Here is a 19,236-nt window from a genome sequence, read left to right as displayed (position 1 = left end):
TAGAGAATTATGTTTCCTACAATTTATGTTCTATGATATTTTTTGATCAGAAGCGTAGTTTTCGAGATATATCGAGATATTTAAAAGTTCCGAAGCCGCACCAACATAATAGAGATACAGAAACACCGTGGCCCCTTTCGTTGAGATAACTCTGCACTAGTGCGAGCCGCAAATGCCACTTCCAGCTTAGCTGTGCAGAAGAAGAACAACAAGAAGAAGAAATATCTCGAAATATGTCCGTCAGGCCCCTTCCCTTGAGATATATCTGCAAATATCTCGGAAACGAAGCGAGCTATGGCAAAATGTTAAGAGACCTTTTTTGTAGAGAATTAAGTTTCCTACTTTTTATGTTCTATGATATTTTTTGATCAGATGCGTAGTTCTCGAGATATATCAAGATATTTAAAAGTTCCGAAGCCGCACCAACATAATAGAGATACAGAAACACCGTGGCCCCTTTCTTTGAGATAACTCTGCACTATTGCGAGCTGTAAATGCCACTTCCAGCTTAGCTGTGCAGAAGAAGAACAACAAGAAGAAGAAATATCTCGAAATATGTCCGTCAGGCCCCTTCCCTTGAGATATATCTGCAAATATCTCGGAAACGAAGCGAGCTATGGCAAAATCTTAAGAGACCTTTTTTGTAGAGAATTATGTTTCGTACAATTTATGTTCTATGATATTTTTTGGTCAGAAGCGTAGTTTTCGAGATATATCGAGATATTTAAAAGTTCCAAAGCCGCACCAACATAATAGAGATACAGAAACACCGTGGCCCCTTTCTTTGAGATAACTCTGCACTATTGCGAGCTGTAAATGCCACTTCCAGCTTAGCTGTGCAGAAGAAGATCAACAAGAAGAAGAAATATCTCGAAATATGTCCGTCAGGCCCCTTCCCTTGAGATATATCTGCAAATATCTCGGAAACGAAGCGAGCTATGGCAAAATGTTAAGAGACCTTTTTTGTAGAGAATTATGTTTCGTACAATTTATGTTCTATGATATTTTTTGGTCAGAAGCGTAGTTTTCGAGATATATCGAGATATTTAAAAGTTCCAAAGCCGCACCAACATAATAGAGATACAGAAACACCGTGGCCCCTTTCTTTGAGATAACTCTGCACTAGTGCGAGCCGCAAATGCCACTTCCAGCTTAGCTGTGCAGAAGAAGAACAACAAGAAGAAGAAATATCTCGAAATATGTCCGTCAGGCCCCTTCCCTTGAGATAAATCTGCAAATATCTCGGAAACGAAGCGAGCTATGGCCAATTGTTAAGAGACCTGTTTTGTAGAGAATTAAGTTTCCTACTTTTTATGTTCTATGATATTTTTTGATCAGATGCGTAGTTCTCGAGATATATCAAGATATTTAAAAGTTCCGAAGCCGCACCAACATAATAGAGATACAGAAACACCGTGGCCCCTTTCTTTGAGATAACTCTGCACTATTAAGAGCTGTAAATGCCACTTCCAGCTTAGCTGTGCAGAAGAAGAACAACAAGAAGAAGAAATATCTCGAAATATGTCCGTCAGGCCCCTTCCCTTGAGATAAATCTGCAAATATCTCGGAAACGAAGAGAGCTATGGCAAAATGTCAAGAGACCTTTTGTGTAGAGAATTAAGTTTCCTACTTTTTATGTTCTATGATATTTTTTGATCTGATGCGTAGTTCTCGAGATATATCAAGATATTTAAAAGTTCCGAAGCCGCACCAACATAATAGAGATACAGAAACACCGTGGCCCCTTTCTTTGAGATAACTCTGCACTATTGCGAGCTGCAAATGCCACTTCCAGCTTAGCTGTGCAGAAGAAGAACAACAAGAAGAAGAAATATCTCGAAATATGTCCGTCAGGCCCCTTCCCTTGAGATATATCTGCAAATATCTCGGAAACGAAGCGAGCTATGGCAAAATGTTAAGAGACCTTTTTCGTAGAGAATTATGTTTCCTACAATTTATGTTCTATGATATTTTTTGATCAGAAGCGTAGTTTTCGAGATATATCGAGATATTTAAAAGTTCCGAAGCCGCACCAACATAATAGAGATACAGAAACACCGTGGCCCCTTTCGTTGAGATAACTCTGCACTAGTGCGAGCCGCAAATGCCACTTCCAGCTTAGCTGTGCAGAAGAAGAACAACAAGAAGAAGAAATATCTCGAAATATGTCCGTCAGGCCCCTTCCCTTGAGATATATCTGCAAATATCTCGGAAACGAAGCGAGCTATGGCAAAATGTTAAGAGACCTTTTTTGTAGAGAATTAAGTTTCCTACTTTTTATGTTCTATGATATTTTTTGATCAGATGCGTAGTTCTCGAGATATATCAAGATATTTAAAAGTTCCGAAGCCGCACCAACATAATAGAGATACAGAAACACCGTGGCCCCTTTCTTTGAGATAACTCTGCACTATTGCGAGCTGTAAATGCCACTTCCAGCTTAGCTGTGCAGAAGAAGAACAACAAGAAGAAGAAATATCTCGAAATATGTCCGTCAGGCCCCTTCCCTTGAGATATATCTGCAAATATCTCGGAAACGAAGCGAGCTATGGCAAAATCTTAAGAGACCTTTTTTGTAGAGAATTATGTTTCGTACAATTTATGTTCTATGATATTTTTTGGTCAGAAGCGTAGTTTTCGAGATATATCGAGATATTTAAAAGTTCCAAAGCCGCACCAACATAATAGAGATACAGAAACACCGTGGCCCCTTTCTTTGAGATAACTCTGCACTATTGCGAGCTGTAAATGCCACTTCCAGCTTAGCTGTGCAGAAGAAGATCAACAAGAAGAAGAAATATCTCGAAATATGTCCGTCAGGCCCCTTCCCTTGAGATATATCTGCAAATATCTCGGAAACGAAGCGAGCTATGGCAAAATGTTAAGAGACCTTTTTTGTAGAGAATTATGTTTCGTACAATTTATGTTCTATGATATTTTTTGATCAGATGCGTAGTTCTCCAGATATATCAAGATATTTAAAAGTTCCGAAGCCGCACCAACATAATAGAGATACAGAAACACCGTGGCCCCTTTCTTTGAGATAACTCTGCACTATTGCGAGCTGTAAATGCCACTTCCAGCTTAGCTGTGCAGAAGAAGAACAACAAGAAGAAGAAATATCTCGAAATATGTCCGTCAGGCCCCTTCCCTTGAGATAAATCTGCAAATATCTCGGAAACGAAGCGAGCTATGGCAAAATGTTGAGAGACCTTTTGTGTAGAGAATTAAGTTTCCTACTTTTTATGTTCTATGATATTTTTTGATCTGATGCGTAGTTCTCGAGATATATCAAGATATTTAAAAGTTCCGAAGCCGCACCAACATAATAGAGATACAGAAACACCGTGGCCCCTTTCTTTGAGATAACTCTGCACTATTGCGAGCTGTAAATGCCACTTCCAGCTTAGCTGTGCAGAAGAAGAACAACAAGAAGAAGAAATATCTCGAAATATGTCCGTCAGGCCCCTTCCCTTGAGATATATCTGCAAATATCTCGGAAACGAAGCGAGCTATGGCAAAATGTTAAGAGACCTTTTTTGTAGAGAATTATATTTCGTACAATTTATGTTCTATGATATTTTTTGATCAGAAGCGTAGTTTTCGAGATATATCGAGATATTTAAAAGTTCCAAAGCCGCACCAACATAATAGAGATACAGAAACACCGTGGCCCCTTTCTTTGAGATAACTCTGCACTATTGCGAGCTGCAAATGCCACTTCCAGCTTAGCTGTGCAGAGGAAGAACAACAAGAAGAAGAAATATCTCGAAATATGTCCGTCAGGCCAGTTCCTTTGAGCTGAATCTGCAAATATCTCGGAAACGAAGCGAGCTATGGCAAAATGTTAAGAGACGTTTTTTGTAGAGAATTATGTTTCCTACAATTTATGTTCTATGATATTTTTTGATCAGAAGCGTAGTTTTCGAGATATATCGAGATATTTAAAAGTTCCGAAGCCGCACCAACATAATAGGGATACAGAAACACCGTGGCCCCTTTCTTTGAGATAACTCTGCACTATTGCGAGCTGTAAATGCCACTTCCAGCTTAGCTGTGCAGAAGAAGAACAACAAGAAGAAGAAATATCTCGAAATATGTCCGTCAGGCCCCTTCCCTTGAGATATATCTGCAAATATCTCGGAAACGAAGCGAGCTATGGCAAAATGTTAAGAGACCCTTTTTGTAGAGAATTATGTTTCCTACAATTTATGTTCTATGATATTTTTTGATCAGAAGCGTAGTTTTCGAGATATATCGAGATATGTAAAAGTTCCGAAGCCGCACCAACATAATAGAGATACAGAAACACCGTGGCCCCTTTCTTTGAGATAACTCTGCACTATTGCGAGCCGCAAATGCCACTTCCAGCTTAGCTGTGCAGAAGAAGAACAACAAGAAGAAGAAATATCTCGAAATATGTCCGTCAGGCCCCTTCCCTTGAGATAAATCTGCAAATATATCGGAAACGAAGCGAGCTATGGCAAAATGTTGAGAGACCTTTTTTGTAGAGAATTAAGTTTCCTACGTTTTATGTTCTATGATATTTTTTGATCAGATGCGTAGTTCTCGAGATATATCAAGATATTTAAAAGTTCCGAAGCCGCACCAACATAATAGAGATACAGAAACACCGTGGCCCCTTTCTTTGAGATAACTCTGCACTATTGCGAGCTGCAAATGCCACTTCCAGCTTAGCTGTGCAGAAGAAGAACATCAAGAAGAAGAAATATCTCGAAATATGTCCGTCAGGCCCCTTCCCTTGAGGTAAATCTGCAAATATCTCGGAAACGAAGAGAGCTATGGCAAAATGTTAAGCGACCTTTTTTGTAGAGAATTAAGTTTCCTACTTTTTATGTTCTATGATATTTTTTGATCTGATGCGTAGTTCTCGAGATATATCAAGATATTTAAAAGTTCCGAAGCCGCACCAACATAATAGAGATACAGAAACACCGTGGCCCCTTTCTTTGAGATAACTCTGCACTATTGCGAGCTGTAAATGCCACTTCCAGCTTAGCTGTGCAGAAGAAGAACAACAAGAAGAAGACATATCTCGAATTATGTCCGTCAGGCCCCTTCCCTCGAGATATATCTGCAAATATCTCGGAAACGAAGCGAGCTATGGCAAAATGTTAAGAGACCTTTTTTGTAGAGAATTATGTTTCCTACAATTTATGTTCTATGATATTTTTTGATCAGAGGCGTAGTTTTCGAGATATATCGAGATATTTAAAAGTTCCGAAGCCGCACCAACATAATAGAGATACAGAAACACCGTGGCCCCTTTCTTTGAGATAACTCTGCACTATTGCGAGCTGTAAATGCCACTTCCAGCTTAGCTGTGCAGAAGAAGAACAACAAGAAGAAGAAATATCTCGAAATATGTCCGTCAGGCCCCTTCCCTTGAGATATATCTGCAAATATCTCGGAAACGAAGCGAGCTATGGCAAAATGTTAAGAGACCTTTTTTGTAGAGAATTATGTTTCGTACAATTTATGTTCTATGATATTTTTTGGTCAGAAGCGTAGTTTTCGAGATATATCGAGATATTTAAAAGTTCCAAAGCCGCACCAACATAATAGAGATACAGAAACACCGTGGCCCCTTTCTTTGAGATAACTCTGCACTATTGCGAGCCGCAAATGCCACTTCCAGCTTAGCTGTGCAGAAGAAGAACAACAAGAAGAAGAAATATCTCGAAATATGTCCGTCAGGCCCCTTCCCTTGAGATAAATCTGCAAATATCTCGGAAACGAAGCGAGCTATGGCAAAATGTTGAGAGACCTTTTTTGTAGAGAATTAAGTTTTCTACGTTTTATGTTCTATGATATTTTTTGATCAGATGCGTAGTTCTCGAGATATATCAAGATATTTAAAAGTTCCGAAGCCGCACCAACATAATAGAGATACAGAAACACCGTGGCCCCTTTCTTTGAGATAACTCTGCACTATTGCGAGCTGCAAATGCCACTTCCAGCTTAGCTGTGCAGAAGAAGAACAACAAGAAGAAGAAATATCTCGAAATATGTCCGTCAGGCCCCTTCCCTTGAGATAAATCTGCAAATATCTCGGAAACGAAGAGAGCTATGGCAAAATGTTAAGAGACCTTTTTTGTAGAGAATTAAGTTTCCTACTTTTCATGTTCTATGATATTTTTTGATCAGATGCGTAGTTCTCGAGATATATCAAGATATTTAAAAGTTCCGAAGCCGCACCAACATAATAGAGATACAGAAACACCGTGGCCCCTTTCTTTGAGATAACTCTGCACTATTGCGAGCTGCAAATGCCACTTCCAGCTTAGCTGTGCAGAGGAAGAACAACAAGAAGAAGAAATATCTCGAAATATGTCCGTCAGGCCCCTTCCCTTGAGATAAATCTGCAAATATCTCGGAAACGAAGAGAGCTATGGCAAAATGTTAAGAGACCTTTTTTGTAGAGAATTAAGTTTCCTACTTTTCATGTTCTATGATATTTTTTGATCAGATGCGTAGTTCTCGAGATATATCAAGATATTTAAAAGTTCCGAAGCCGCACCAACATAATAGAGATACAGAAACACCGTGGCCCCTTTCTTTGAGATAACTCTGCACTATTGCGAGCTGCAAATGCCACTTCCAGCTTAGCTGTGCAGAGGAAGAACAACAAGAAGAAGAAATATCTCGAAATATGTCCGTCAGGCGCCTTCCCTTGAGATAAATCTGCAAATATCTCGGAAACGAAGCGAGCTATGGCAAAATGTTAAGAGACCTTTTTTGTAGAGAATTAAGTTTCCTACTTTTTATGTTCTATGATATTTTTTGATCAGATGCGTAGTTCTCGAGATATATCAAGATATTTAAAAGTTCCGAAGCCGCACCAACATAATAGAGATACAGAAACACCGTGGCCCCTTTCTTTGAGATAACTCTGCACTATTGCGAGCTGCAAATGCCACTTCCAGCTTAGCTGTGCAGAAGAAGAACAACAAGAAGAAGAAATATCTCGAAATATGTCCGTCAGGCCCCTTCCCTTGAGATAAATCTGCAAATATCTCGGAAACGAAGAGAGCTATGGCAAAATGTTAAGAGACCTTTTTTGTAGAGAATTAAGTTTCCTACTTTTTATGTTCTATGATATTTTTTGATCAGATGCGTAGTTCTCGAGATATATCAAGATATTTAAAAGTTCCGATGCCGCACCAACATAATAGAGATACAGAAACACCGTGGCCCCTTTCTTTGAGATAACTCTGCACTATTGCGAGCTGTAAATGCCACTTCCAGCTTAGCTGTGCAGAAGAAGAACAACAAGAAGAAGAAATATCTCGAAATATGTCCGTCAGGCCCCTGCCCTTGAGATATATCTGCAAATATCTCGGAAACGAAGCGAGCTATGGCAAAATGTTAAGAGACCTTTTTTGTAGAGAATTATGTTTCCTACAATTTATGTTCTATGATATTTTTTGATCAGAAGCGTAGTTTTCGAGATATATCGAGATATTTAAAGGTTCCGAAGCCGCACCAACATAATAGAGATACAGAAACACCGTGGCCCCTTTCTTTGAGATAACTCTGCACTATTGCGAGCTGCAAATGCCACTTCCAGCTTAGCTGTGCAGAGGAAGAACAACAAGAAGAAGAAGTATCTCGAAATATGTCCGTCAGGCCCGTTGCTTTGAGCTGAATCTGCAAATATCTCGGAAACGAAGCGAGCTATGGCAAAATGTTAAGAGACGTTTTTTGTAGTGAATTATGTTTCCTACAATTTATGTTCTATGATATTTTTTGATCAGAAGCGTAGTTTTCGAGATATATCGAGATATTTAAAAGTTCCGAAGCCGCACCAACATAATAGAGATACAGAAACACTGTGGCTCCTTTCTTTGAGATAACTCTGCACTAGTGCGAGCCGCAAATGCCACTTCCAGCTTAGCTGTGCAGAAGAAGAACAACAAGAAGAAGAAATATCTCGAAATATGTCCGTCAGGCCCCTTCCCTTGAGATAAATCTGCAAATATCTCGGAAACGAAGCGAGCTATGGCAAAATGTTAAGAGGCCTTTTTTGTAGAGAATTAAGTTTCCTACTTTTTATGTTCTATGATATTTTTCGATCAGAGGCGTAGTTCTCGAGATATATCAAGATATTTAAAAGTTCCGAAGCCGCACCAACATAATAGAGATACAGAAACACCGTGGCCCCTTTCTTTGAGATAACTCTGCACGATTGCGAGCTGGAAATGCCACTTCCAGTTTAGCTGTGCAGAAGAAGAACAACAAGAAGAAGAAATATCTCGAAATATGTCCATCAGGACCCTTCCCTTGAGATAAATCTGCAAATATCTCGGAAACGAAGCGAGCTATGGCAAAATGTTAAGAGACCTTTTCTGTAGAGAATTAGGTTTCCTACTTTTTATGTTCTATGATATTTTTCGATCAGAGGCGTAGTTCTCGAGATATATCAAGATATTTAAAAGTTCCGAAGCCGCACCAACATAATAGAGATACAGAAACACCGTGGCCCCTTCCTTTGAGATAACTCTGCACTAGTGCGAGCCGCAAATGCCACTTCCAGCTTAGCTGTACAGAAGAAGAACAACAAGAAGAAGAAATATCTCGAAATATGTCCGTCAGGCCCCTTCCCTTGAGATAAATATGCAAATATCTCGGAAACGAAGCGAGCTATGGCAAAATGTTAAGAGACCTTTTTTGTACAGAATTATGTTTCCTACTTTTTATGTTCTATGATATTTTTTGATCAGATGCGTAGTTCTCGAGATATATTAAGATATTTAAAAGTTCCGAAGCCGCACCAACATAATAGAGATACAGAAACACCGTGGCCCCTTTCTTTGAGATAACTCTGCACTATTGCGAGCTGTAAATGCCACCTCCAGCTTAGCTGTGCAGAAGAAGAACAACAAGAAGAAGAAATATCTCGAAATATGTCCGTCAGGCCAGTTCCTTTGAGCTGAATCTGCAAATATCTCGGAAACGAAGCGAGCTATGGCAAAATGTTAAGAGACGTTTTTTGTAGAGAATTATGTTTCCTACAATTTATGTTCTATGATATTTTTTGATCAGAAGCGTAGTTTTCGAGATATATCGAGATATTTAAAAGTTCCGAAGCCGCACCAACATAATAGGGATACAGAAACACCGTGGCCCCTTTCTTTGAGATAACTCTGCACTAGTGCGAGCCGCAAATGCCACTTCCAGCTTAGCTGTGCAGAAGAAGAACAACAAGAAGAAGAAATATCTCGAAATATGTCCGTCAGGCGCCTTCCCTTGAGATAAATCTGCAAATATCTCGGAAACGAAGCGAGCTATGGCAAAATGTTAAGAGACCTTTTTTGTAGAAAATTAGGTTTCCTACTTTTTATGTTCTATGATATTTTTTGATCAGATGCGTAGTTCTCGAGATATATCAAGATATTTAAAAGTTCCGAAGCCGCACCAACATAATAGAGATACAGAAACACCGCGGCCCCTTTCTTTGAGATAACTCTGCACTATTGCGAGCTGCAAATGCCACTTCCAGCTTAGCTGTGCAGAGGAAGAACAACAAGAAGAAGAAATATCTCGAAATATGTCCGTCAGGCCCCTTCCCTTGAGATATATCTGCAAATATCTCGGAAACGAAGCGAGCTATGGCAAAATGTTAAGAGACCTTTTTTGTAGAGAATTATGTTTCCTACAATTTATGTTCTATGATATTTTTTGATCAGAAGCGTAGTTCTCGAGATATATCAAGATATTTAAAAGTTCCGAAGCCGCACCAACATAATAGAGATACAGAAACACCGTGGCCCCTTTCTTTGAGATAACTCTGCACTAGTGCGAGCCGCAAATGCCACTTCCAGCTTAGCTGTACAGAAGAAGAACAACAAGAAGAAGAAATATCTCGAAATATGTCCGTCAGGCCCCTTCCCTTGAGATAAATATGCAAATATCTCGGAAACGAAGCGAGCTATGGCAAAATGTTAAGAGACCTTTTTTGTACAGAATTATGTTTCCTACTTTTTATGTTCTATGATATTTTTTGATCAGATGCGTAGTTCTCGAGATATATTAAGATATTTAAAAGTTCCGAAGCCGCACCAACATAATAGAGATACAGAAACACCGTGGCCCCTTTCTTTGAGATAACTCTGCACTATTGCGAGCTGTAAATGCCACCTCCAGCTTAGCTGTGCAGAAGAAGAACAACAAGAAGAAGAAATATCTCGAAATATGTCCGTCAGGCCAGTTCCTTTGAGCTGAATCTGCAAATATCTCGGAAACGAAGCGAGCTATGGCAAAATATTAAGAGACGTTTTTTGTAGAGAATTATGTTTCCTACAATTTATGTTCTATGATATTTTTTGATCAGAAGCGTAGTTTTCGAGATATATCGAGATATTTAAAAGTTCCGAAGCCGCACCAACATAATAGGGATACAGAAACACCGTGGCCCCTTTCTTTGAGATATCTCTGCACTAGTGCGAGCCGCAAATGCCACTTCCAGCTTAGCTGTGCAGAAGAAGAACAACAAGAAGAAGAAATATCTCGAAATATGTCCGTCAGGCGCCTTCCCTTGAGATAAATCTGCAAATATCTCGGAAACGAAGCGAGCTATGGCAAAATGTTAAGAGACCTTTTTTGTAGAAAATTAGGTTTCCTACTTTTTATGTTCTATCATATTTTTTGATCAGATGCGTAGTTCTCGAGATATATCAAGATATTTAAAAGTTCCGAAGCCGCACCAACATAATAGAGATACAGAAACACCGTGGCCCCTTTCTTTGAGATAACTCTGCACTATTGCGAGCTGCAAATGCCACTTCCAGCTTAGCTGTGCAGAGGAAGAACAACAAGAAGAAGAAATATCTCGAAATATGTCCGTCAGGCCCCTTCCCCTGAGATATATCTGCAAATATCTCGGAAACGAAGCGAGCTATGGCAAAATGTTAAGAGACCTTTTTTGTAGAGAATTATGTTTCCTACAATTTATTTTCTATGATATTTTTTGATCAGAAGCGTAGTTCTCGAGATATATCAAGATATTTAAAAGTTCCGAAGCCGCACCAACATAATAGAGATACAGAAACACCGTGGCCCCTTTCTTTGAGATAACTCTGCACTAGTGCGAGCCGCAAATGCCACTTCCAGCTTAGCTGTACAGAAGAAGAACAACAAGAAGAAGAAATATCTCGAAATATGTCCGTCAGGCCCCTTCCCTTGAGATAAATATGCAAATATCTCGGAAACGAAGCGAGCTATGGCAAAATGTTAAGAGACCTTTTTTGTACAGAATTATGTTTCCTACTTTTTATGTTCTATGATATTTTTTGATCAGATGCGTAGTTCTCGAGATATATTAAGATATTTAAGAGTTCCGAAGCCGCACCAACATAATAGAGATACAGAAACACCGTGGCCCCTTTCTTTGAGATAACTCTGCACTATTGCGAGCTGTAAATGCCACCTCCAGCTTAGCTGTGCAGAAGAAGAACAACAAGAAGAAGAAATATCTCGAAATATGTCCGTCAGGCCCCTGCCCTTGAGATATATCTGCAAATATCTCGGAAACGAAGCGAGCTATGGCAAAATGTTAAGAGACCTTTTTTGTAGAGAATTATGTTTCCTACAATTTATGTTCTATGATATTTTTTGATCAGATGCGTAGTTCTCGAGATATATCAAGATATTTAAAAGTTCCGAAACCGCACCAGCATAACAGAGATACAGAAACACCGTGGCCCCTTTCTTTGAGATAACTCTGCACTAGTGCGAGCCGCAAATGCCGCTTCCAGCTTAGCTGTGCAGAAGAAGAACAACAAGAAGGAGAAATATCTCGAAATATGTCCGTCAGGCCCCTTCCCTTGAGATAAATCTGCAAATATCTCGGAAACGAAGCGAGCTATGGCAAAATGTTAAGAGACCTTTTTTGTAGAGAATTAAGTTTCCTACTTTTTATGTTCTATGATATTTTTTGATCAGATGCGTAGTTCTCGAGATATATCAAGATATTTAAAAGTTCCGAAGCCGCACCAACATAATAGAGATACAGAAACACCGTGGCCCCTTTCTTTGAGATAACTCTGCACTATTGCGAGCTGTAAATGCCACTTCCAGCTTAGCTGTGCAGAAGAAGAACAACAAGAAGAAGAAATATCTCGAAATATGTCCGTCAGGCCCCTGCCCTTGAGATATATCTGCAAATATCTCGGAAACGAAGCGAGCTATGGCAAAATGTTAAGAGACCTTTTTTGTAGAGAATCATGTTTCCTACAATTTATGTTCTATGATATTTTTTGATCAGAAGCGTAGTTTTCGAGATATATCGAGATATTTAAAGGTTCCGAAGCCGCACCAACATAATAGAGATACAGAAACACCGTGGCCCCTTTCTTTGAGATAACTCTGCACTATTGCGAGCTGCAAATGCCACTTCCAGCTTAGCTGTGCAGAGGAAGAACAACAAGAAGAAGAAGTATCTCGAAATATGTCCGTCAGGCCCGTTCCTTTGAGCTGAATCTGCAAATATCTCGGAAACGAAGCGAGCTATGGCAAAATGTTAAGAGACGTTTTTTGTAGAGAATTATGTTTCCTACAATTTATGTTCTATGATATTTTTTGATCAGAAGCGTAGTTTTCGAGATATATCGAGATATTTAAAAGTTCCGAAGCCGCACCAACATAATAGGGATACAGAAACACCGTGGCCCCTTTCTTTGAGATAACTCTGCACTATTGCGAGCTGCAAATGCCACTTCCAGCTTAGCTGTGCAGAGGAAGAACAACAAGAAGAAGAAATATCTCGAAATATGTCCGTCAGGCCCCTTCCCCTGAGATATATCTGCAAATATCTCGGAAACGAAGCGAGCTATGGCAAAACGTTGAGAGACCTTTTTTGTAGAGAATTATGTTTCCTACAATTTATGTTCTATGATATTTTTTGATCAGATGCGTAGTTCTCGAGATATATCAAGATATTTAAAAGCTTCGAAGCTGCACCAACATAATAGAGGTACAGAAACACCGTGGCCCCTTTCTTTGAGATAACTCTGCACTATTGCGAGCTGCAAATGCCACTTCCAGCTTAGCTGTGCAGAAGAAGAACAACAAGAAGAAGAAATATCTCTAAATATGTCCGTAAGGCCCCTTCCCTTGAGATAAATCTGCAAATATCTCGGAAACGAAGCGAGCTATGGCAAAATGTTAAGAGACCTTTTTTGTAGAGAATTAAGTTTCCTACTTTTTATGTTCTATGATATTTTTTGATCAGATGCGTAGTTCTCGAGATATATCAAGATATTTAAAAGTTCCGAAGCCGCACCAACATAATAGAGATACAGAAACACCGTGGCCCCTTTCTTTGAGATAACTCTGCACGATTGCGAGCTGGAAATGCCACTTCCAGTTTAGCTGTGCAGAAGAAGAACAACAAGAAGAAGAAATATCTCGAAATATGTCCATCAGGACCCTTCCCTTGAGATAAATCTGCAAATATCTCGGAAACCAAGCGAGCTATGGCAAAATGTTAAGAGACCTTTTTTGTAGAGAATTATGTTTCCTACAATTTATGTTCTATGATATTTTTTGATCAGAAGCGTAGTTTTCGAGATATATCGAGATATTTAAAAGTTGCGAAGCCGCACCAACATAATAGAGATACAGAAACACCGTGGCCCCTTTCTTTGGGATAACTCTGCACTATTGCGAGCTGGAAATGCCACTTCCAGTTTAGCTGTGCAGAAGAAGAACAACAAGAAGAAGAAATATCTCGAAATATGTCCGTCAGGACCCTTCCCTTGAGGTAAATCTGCAAATATCTCGGAAACGAAGAGAGCTATGGCAAAATGTTAAGAGACCTTTTTTGTAGAGAATTAAGATTCCTACTTTTTATGTTCTATGATATTTTTTGATCAGATGCGCAGTTCTCGAGATATATCAAGATATTTAAAAGTTCCGAAGCCGCACCAACATAATAGAGATACAGAAACACCCTTGCCCCTTTCTTTGAGATAACTCTGCACTATTGCGAGCTGCAAATGCCACTTCCAGCTTAGCTGTGCAGAGGAAGAACAACAAGAAGAAGAAATATCTCGAAATATGTCCGTCAGGACCCTTCCCTTGGGATAAATCTGCAAATATCTCGGAAACGAAGCGAGCTATGGCAAAACGTTGAGAGACCTTTTTTGTAGAGAATTATGTTTCCTACTTTTTATGTTCTATGATATTTTTTGATCAGATGCGTAGTTCTCGAGATATATCAAGATATTTAAAAGCTTCGAAGCTGCACCAACATAATAGAGGTACAGAAACACCGTGGCCCCTTTCTTTGAGATAACTCTGCACTATTGCGAGCTGCAAATGCCACTTCCAGCTTAGCTGTGCAGAAGAAGAACAACAAGAAGAAGAAATATTTCGAAATATGTCCGTCAGGCCCCTTCCCTTGAGATAAATCTGCAAATATCTCGGAAACGAAGCGAGCTATGGCAAAATGTTAGGAGACCTTATTTGTAGAGAATTAAGTTTCCTACTTTTTATGTTCTATGATATTTTTTGATCAGATGCCTAGTTCTGGAGATATATCAAGATATTTAAAAGCTTCGAAGCTGCACCAACATAATAGAGATACAGAAACACCGTCGCCCCTTTCTTTGAGATAACTCTGCACGATTGCGAGCTGGAAATGCCACTTCCAGTTTAGCTGTGCAGAAGAAGAACAACAAGAAGAAGAAATATCTCGAAATATGTCCGTCAGGCCCCGTCCCTTGAGATATATCTGCAAATATCTCGGAAACGAAGCAAGCTATGGCAAAATGTTAAGAGACCTTTTTTGTAGAGAATAATGTTTCCTACAATTTATGTTCTATGATATTTTTTGATCAGAAGCGTAGTTTTCGAGATATATCAAGATATTTAAAAGTTCCGAAGCCGCACCAACATAATAGAGATACAGAAACACCGTGGCCCCTTTCTTTGGGATAACTCTGCACTATTGCGAGCTGGAAATGCCACTTCCAGTTTAGCTGTGCAGAACAAGAACAACAAGAAGAAGAAATATCTCGAAATATGTCCGTCAGGCCCCTTCCCTTGAGATATATCTGCAAATATCTCGGAAACGAAGCGAGCTATGGCAAAATGTTAAGAGACCTTTTTTGTAGAGAATTATGTTTCCTACAATTTATGTTCTATGATATTTTTTGATCAGAAGCGTAGTTTTCGAGATATATCAAGATATTTAAAAGTTCCGAAGCCGCACCAACATAATAGAGATACAGAAACACCGTGGCCCCTTTCTTTGGGATAACTCTGCACTATTGCGAGCTGGAAATGCCACTTCCAGTTTAGCTGTGCAGAACAAGAACAACAAGAAGAAGAAATATCTCGAAATATGTCCATCAGGACCCTTCCCTTGAGATAAATCTGCAAATATCTCGGAAACGAAGCGAGCTATGGCAAAATGTTAAGAGACCTTTTTTGTAGAGAATTATGTTTCCTACAATTTATGTTCTATGATATTTTTTTATCAGAAGCGTAGTTTTCGAGATATATCGAGATATTTAAAAGTTGCGAAGCCGCACCAACATAATAGAGATACAGAAACACCGTGGCCCCTTTCTTTGGGATAACTCTGCACTATTGCGAGCTGGAAATGCCACTTCCAGTTTAGCTGTGCAGAAGAAGAACAACAAGAAGAAGAAATATGTCGAAATATGTCCGTCAGGACCCTTCCCTTGAGATAAATCTGCAAATATCTCGGAAACGAAGCGAGCTACGGCAAAACGTTCAGAGACCTTTTTTGTAGAGAATTATGTTTCCTACAATTTATGTTCTATGATATTTTTTGATCAGATGCGTAGTTCTCGAGATATATCAAGATATTTAAAAGTTCCGAAGCCGCACCAACATAATAGAGATACAGAAACACCGTGGCCCCTTTCTTTGAGTTAACTCTGCACTATTGCGAGCTGCAAATGCCTCTTCCAGCTTAGCTGTGCAGAGGAAGAACAACAAGAAGAAGAAATATCTCGAAATATGTCCGTCAGGCCCCTTCCCTTGAGATAAATCTGCAAATATCTCGGAAACGAAGCGAGCTATGGCAAAATGTTAAGAGACCTTTTTTGTAGAGAATTAAGTTTCCTACTTTTTATGTTCTATGATATTTTTTGATCAGATGCGCAGTTCTCTAGATATATCAAGATATTTAAAAGTTCCGAAGCCGCACCAACATAATAGAGATACAGAAACACCGTGGCCCCTTTCTTTGAGATAACTCTGCACTATTGCGAGCTGCAAATGCCACTTCCAGCTTAGCTGTGCAAAAGAGGAACAACAAGAAGAAGAAATATCTCGAAATATGTCCGTCAGGCCCCTTCCCTTGAGATAAATCTGCAAATATCTCGGAAACGAAGAGAGCTACGGCAAAATGTTAAGAGACCTTTTTTGTAGAGAATTAAGTTTCCTACTTTTTATGTTCTATGATATTTTTTGATAAGATGCGCAGTTCTCGAGATATATCAAGATATTTAAAAGTTCCGAAGCCGCACCAACATAATAGAGATACAGAAACACCGTGGCCCCTTTCTTTGAGATAACTCTGCACTATTGCGAGCTGCAAATGCCACTTCCAGCTTAGCTGTGCAGAGGAAGAACAACAAGAAGAAGAAATATCTCGAAATATGTCCGTCAGGCCCCTTCCCTTGAGATAAATCTGCAAATATCTCGGAAACGAAGCGAGCTATGGCAAAATGTTAAGAGACCTTTTTTGTAGAGAATTAAGTTTCCTACTTATTATGTTCTATGATATTTTTTGATCAGATGCGCAGTTCTCGAAATATATCAAGATATTTAAAAGTTCCGAAGCCGCAGCAACATAATAGAGATACAGAAACACCGTGGCCACTTTCTTTGAGATAACTCTGCACTATTGCGAGCTGCAAATGCCACTTCCAGCTTAGCTGTGCAGAAGAAGAACAACAAGAAGAAGAAATATTTCGAAATATGTCCGTCAGGCCCCTTCCCTTGAGATATATCTGCAAATATCTCGGAAACGAAGCGAGCTATGGCAAAATGTTAAGAGACCTTTTTTGTAGAGAATTATGTTTCCTACAATTTATGTTCTATGATATTTTTTGATCAGAAGCGTAGTTTTCGAGATATATCAAGATATTTAAAAGTTCCGAAGCCGCACCAACATAATAGAGATACAGAAACACCGTGGCCCCTTTCTTTGGGATAACTCTGCACTATTGCGAGCTGGAAATGCCACTTCCAGTTTAGCTGTGCAGAACAAGAACAACAAGAAGAAGAAATATCTCGAAATATGTCCGTCAGGACCCTTCCCTTGGGATAAATCTGCAAATATCTCGGAAACGAAGCGAGCTATGGCAAAACGTTGAGAGACCTTTTTTGTAGAGAATTATGTTTCCTACAATTTATGTTCTATGATATTTTTTGATCAGATGCGTAGTTCTCGAGACATATCAAGATATTTAAAAGCTTCGAAGCTTCACCAACATAATAGAGGTACAGAAACACCGTGGCCCCTTTCTTTGAGATAACTCTGCACTATTGCGAGCTGCAAATGCCACTTCCAGCTTAGCTGTGCAGAAGAAGAACAACAAGAAGAAGAAATATTTCGAAATATGTCCGTCAGGCCCCTTCCCTTGAGATAAATCTGCAAATATCTCGGAAACGAAGCGAGCTATGGCAAAATGTTAGGAGACCTTATTTGTAGAGAATTAAGTTTCCTACTTTTTATGTTCTATGATATTTTTTGATCAGATGCCTAGTTCTGGAGATATATCAAGATATTTAAAAGCTTCGAAGCTGCACCAACATAATAGAGATACAGAAACACCGTCGCCCCTTTCTTTGAGATAACTCTGCACGATTGCGAGCTGGAAATGCCACTTCCAGTTTAGCTGTGCAGAAGAAGAACAACAAGAAGAAGAAATATCTCGAAATATGTCCGTCAGGCCCCGTCCCTTGAGATATATCTGCAAATATCTCGGAAACGAAGCAAGCTATGGCAAAATGTTAAGAGACCTTTTTTGTAGAGAATAATGTTTCCTACAATTTATGTTCTATGATATTTTTTGATCAGAAGCGTAGTTTTCGAGATATATCAAGATATTTAAAAGTTCCGAAGCCCCACCAACATAATAGAGATACAGAAACACCGTGGCCCCTTTCTTTGGGATAACTCTGCACTATTGCGAGCTGGAAATGCCACTTCCAGTTTAGCTGTGCAGAACAAGAACAACAAGAAGAAGAAATATCTCGAAATATGTCCGTCAGGCCCCTTCCCTTGAGATATATCTGCAAATATCTCGGAAACGAAGCGAGCTATGGCAAAATGTTAAGAGACCTTTTTTGTAGAGAATTATGTTTGCTACAATTTATGTTCTATGATATTTTTTGATCAGAAGCGTAGTTTTCGAGATATATCAAGATATTTAAAAGTTCCGAAGCCGCACCAACATAATAGAGATACAGAAACACCGTGGCCCCTTTCTTTGGGATAACTCTGCACTATTGCGAGCTGGAAATGCCACTTCCAGTTTAGCTGTGCAGAACAAGAACAACAAGAAGAAGAAATATCTCGAAATATGTCCATCAGGACCCTTCCCTTGAGATAAATCTGCAAATATCTCGGAAACGAAGCGAGCTATGGCAAAATGTTAAGAGACCTTTTTTGTAGAGAATTATGTTTCCTACAATTTATGTTCTATGATATTTTTTTATCAGAAGCGTAGTTTTCGAGATATATCGAGATATTTAAAAGTTGCGAAGCCGCACCAACATAATAGAGATACAGAAACACCGTGGCCCCTTTCTTTGGGATAACTCTGCACTATTGCGAGCTGGAAATGCCACTTCCAGTTTAGCTGTGCAGAAGAAGAACAACAAGAAGAAGAAATATGTCGAAATATGTCCGTCAGGACCCTTCCCTTGAGATAAATCTGCAAATATCTCGGAAACGAAGCGAGCTACGGCAAAACGTTCAGAGACCTTTTTTGTAGAGAATTATGTTTCCTACAATTTATGTTCTATGATATTTTTTGATCAGATGCGTAGTTCTCGAGATATATCAAGATATTTAAAAGTTCCGAAGCCGCACCAACATAATAGAGATACAGAAACACCGTGGCCCCTTTCTTTGAGTTAACTCTGCACTATTGCGAGCTGCAAATGCCACTTCCAGCTTAGCTGTGCAGAGGAAGAACAACAAGAAGAAGAAATATCTCGAAATATGTC

Source organism: Osmia lignaria, unplaced genomic scaffold (assembly GCF_051020975.1).
Source record: "Osmia lignaria lignaria isolate PbOS001 unplaced genomic scaffold, iyOsmLign1 scaffold0013, whole genome shotgun sequence".
In the NCBI taxonomy this organism is placed as follows: Eukaryota; Metazoa; Arthropoda; class Insecta; order Hymenoptera; family Megachilidae; genus Osmia; species Osmia lignaria.
Note: the sequence above shows the minus strand (reverse complement) of the source record.